Source organism: Macrobrachium rosenbergii, chromosome 21 (assembly GCF_040412425.1).
Source record: "Macrobrachium rosenbergii isolate ZJJX-2024 chromosome 21, ASM4041242v1, whole genome shotgun sequence".
NCBI classification, from domain to species: Eukaryota; Metazoa; Arthropoda; class Malacostraca; order Decapoda; family Palaemonidae; genus Macrobrachium; species Macrobrachium rosenbergii.
Window position 1 is genome coordinate 69,449,269 of NC_089761.1, and position 4,245 is coordinate 69,453,513.

Below are 4,245 nucleotides of genomic sequence, written 5' to 3' on the forward strand. Positions count from 1 at the left end.
GATTAACTATTAAAATACTCAGGTAGTGCTCGAGTTATGATAATTCGCCTTACAGTAATTTGATTTTGCAATGGGGTAAGCAATTAATACCGATACAACAATATTTATAAAAAATATTTTAAAATTTTGCTTGGGTGCAGGCAGCAGCATACAATCAGGCAGCGAGAGAGACCAAATTACAATAGATCACCTTCTTTTCCTCCATCTCTTTATCCCACCTTCTAGTTAAAAAAGTAAAAGAGAATGATAAAAGTATTGTTAGTAATGTTATACTCTTGCGTAAATACGTACAGCCATAAACAACCGAACGAGAAACTGTTGTTTTGCTTATCACCGAATCAGATAACAACAGGCGTTTTGCTTGCATTTCAACCATCTTACAGTAATACACAATTACCGTAGTTATAGTACAAATGACGTTAAGTAGAATAGGACTGATATATTTTCACATTATACCCTTATTCGTTATGGATAAAAGATCAGCAAGGAAATATACTGCTAAATTTAAGTTGCAAGTTGTAGCTGAGAAAACAATGTTCAAGCTGCTAATGACTATAAATTATCGTGCATCGGCAACATGGATGAAACTCGACTGTAATTGGAATTGAAGAAAATATATTTTAATCAAAACTACTTGAGCATGAAAGAACACATTACTGCTATTTTTACACCGATAAACGATAAATATGTAAAGCTCATATTATGATGAAATCAAGTGAAAATAGCGAAAGGAATCTTGAATTTTTTACAAAAAAAAAAAAACGCCCCCAAACGGCCAACGTTATATATTAACGAAAAAAATAGCTAAATTAATTTCACCACGAAATATATTTAAGTTATATTTCGACTTAACAACACTTCGTATAAAGAAAAATCACCTTGCCACCATATAAATAAAGTATCTAGAGATTCATTTACACTAACTAGAAGCAAGGAAAAGTACTCTGAACTGAGTTAAATACGCGAAATAAACTTGCCGCGTAATCAGTTTCCAAACCAAAACATTGATCACTATGATCGCAATTTATAATACGAAAGCAATATAAGAATATATACAATATTGTTGGATACAGCGAATTAAGGCATAACAATTTTAAGGATCCATGGAAAAGAAGCATATTCATTATGTTGATGTTTGTATAGTACGATATGTGAATTAGAGTACAGTATAATGTAGCCTAGGCTACCGTATATGTGTACGACATACCATAGTGTAGGCCAAGCTAATTCTTGTTTGTTATTCAATTTCTCTTTGTACTGAACCATCATAAGTCACTCTGCATGAACCTCAAGAATTAGCTGATACTAATAATTACTATACCATGTATGTATAGAGTATATTTTATAGTGTAGGCCAAGCTACCATATATGTATACATGGTACCAAATACCCTAGTGTAGGCTAGGCTATATTTGAGATACGTTTTTTCCAACAAATGATGGGATTTTTGGAACCTAACCCCATCGTAGGTAGGATAATACCTGTATAAGCATTTTTAGTTTTTTTCGTGTGTTTGAACTATCAAAATAGGCAGTTCTAAATGTTTTTAGAAGGGTTCTAAGTATTCGCAGTTTTTAGATATTTGTGAGGGGGTGTGGTATGCATCCCCTGCGAATACAATGGTTTACTGTATGTTCATCTAAGTTAGACTATGGCTGCCAAGTATACTCATCTGCTTCAAAGACTAAACTTAAGGAATTGGACACTGGGCATAATATGGGGCTAAGGATCTGCACTGGAGTTTTTTATGGGGGTCCTTTTTCCCAAAACTGGACCTTTTCTTCTATAATTGTCATTGCATATATAGGTATATACAAGATGAAATACTTGAAAATTCCACGTTTCGGCAGCCTTGCTGCAGCGTCGTCAAATTTCTCTGGCTTTAAAATTATCGTTTCTCTACTAAAATCTACAAATATGGTGGCCTATATCATATTCCTATTATCACTCTTGTATTTCCTACTATTAAAGAATGATGCTAATGTTTAATAACAAAATTTACAAAAGACGACTTGCCAAAAAAGATTGTTATTTATTTCTTTACAAGTACAGTTCAATGAAAAGGATAGTCACAGAAAATATGGACTTCCAGAAATTTGAGGGGGGGTCATTCGACACCCCCGACACCCCTCGGTACAGGCCTGAGACTGTAAAGTCCCTGCTAAGTGGGTTTTCTGTGATGGCGACCCATTTTCTTTGCCACTCCTAGCATAACTTGTAAAGTCATCTGTAAAGTCATTCGTGAAGTCTCTGCTAAAAGTGTTAATTGTAAAGTCTCTGCTGGGCAAGTTTTCTGTGGTGACGTCCCATTTTCTTTGCCTACAATTAGTCACGCCTAACGCATCAGGTCACGCAAAGTTTAATCATTTAAACTATGTATATATTTTGTTTACCTGCTGTCAAAATGTATCACATGTTTCTTCTTTCACAGGCATCAAGATTGTATCCAATTCCATTTCCGTCTGTTCTTACAATGTAAAGTGTACTGGTTCACTGTATTTATTGTTATTTATTATCGACCTCAGGTCACTGAGGTTTCCATTGTATTCCACGGCGCGACGCCAGTCTGCCACTATATAAACTGCCTGGATCATGAATAAAGTAGCAGTAACCTTATCCTGCTCGTTTCTTTCGCACCTCTTAAAGTGGTGACCCCGCAGTGGTTCCCAAAGCTATTAGCGGACCCATACGGCGACTCAGTCTTGGCTTCAGGAACTTACTCACACCCTTTGCGAACTAATAACGGCACTGAACCAGCATTTGGGCATGCTGACTCACACGGCGCGCTTCCAAGTGCGTTTTGACGCGAGTACCCCACTCCAGTTAAGAGGGCAAAGAGCGAGTATGGACGCGGACATCTCTTCCCTCGTTCAGTTAACCGCTAACATCGTGGATTCGGATGTCTACCTCCCCCCCATATCACCCGCGCCGAGGCTCTCACGCTCCTCCACACCCCTGCCCGCGCCCCGCACTCTACCCTGCCTGGGGCCCTGCCCGGCAGGACAATCACGGGTCGCCCTGACCTTAAAACTACCGCCGTTCACGCAGGGGAACCCATCGTCATGGCTGTACAGGGTCGAGAGCCAGTTCCGTATGGCAGAACTCACCGACAGGGTGCTGCAGGTGGATACCGTACTTAACGCCCTGCCGGAGGAAGTCTACAAGAAGCTTGTCCCGTGGGTGTCCGACGCACACCCCCTCACCTACCACCTCCTGAAGAAGTCCCTCCTCGAGGCATGCTCCCAGCCGGTTGCTGAGCCAGGGAGTCATGGGGCGCCCATGTCACCCTCGACCTGGAAAACAAACGCCGTCACCAGCCCGCAGCAGGAGCAGAGCGTCCCCCAGGGAGTCATGGGGCATGATAAAGGACCTCCTCACCCTCCCAGACACCGATGGCACCGGAAAACAAAACGAAATAAGCCTGTCACGGGAGCTCCTCCTTCGTCAGCTCCTCCCGGAGATCCGGACACAAATCCCTGAGCCCTATGCCATCCCCCTCGACGACCTGATCCGCACGGCGCAGAACCTGACGGACTCCGTGAGGGCAACGAAGCGGGTACCAGCACCCGCACTACTAGTCAGCACCATCCAGTAGGAGGAGGGCTCACAGCAGGAAGTCAACGCCGTCGCCAGGAGGCGCCCAATGCCTCGCAACAGGTGGAATTCCCAAGGGCTGTGCCACTACCACAGGCGGTTCGGCAGGGACGCCCGGAACTGCCTGCTGCCCTGTTCATTCACCCGTTCAAAAATTTGGGGTGGCGGCGGCTAGCAGGACAGGCCGCCATGGCAGCAGAAGAACCCAGAGGCCCAGAATCAGTAGGCTTCTACGTCCGCAACACCATCTCCGGCAGGATGATGCTGGTTGACATGGGGGCTGTTAGATCAATCTTCCCGGCATCCAGAGAGGACCTCAAGCGAGAATCGGACCCAGCTGCCTTCCTGACGGCTGCCAACGGGTCCCCCATCCTCTCCTATGGCACCAGGCCCCTGTTGATCTCCATCCTTGGCCGGAGATATTCCTGGGACTTCGTCATCGCGGACATGAGGACCCTGCTCCTGGGTGCGGATTTCCTTGCCCATTTCGGGCTGGCAGTCGACGTCGGTAGGAAGCGCCTCCTCAACACCAACTCCTGCCAGTCCCTCCCGTTGGCAACGGGACCCAAGGCGCCCACCATCTGTTCCGCCGCCCCCCACCAGTACACACAGCTGCTGATGGAGTTCCTGGAAGTTTTCAGGCCTGAGCTC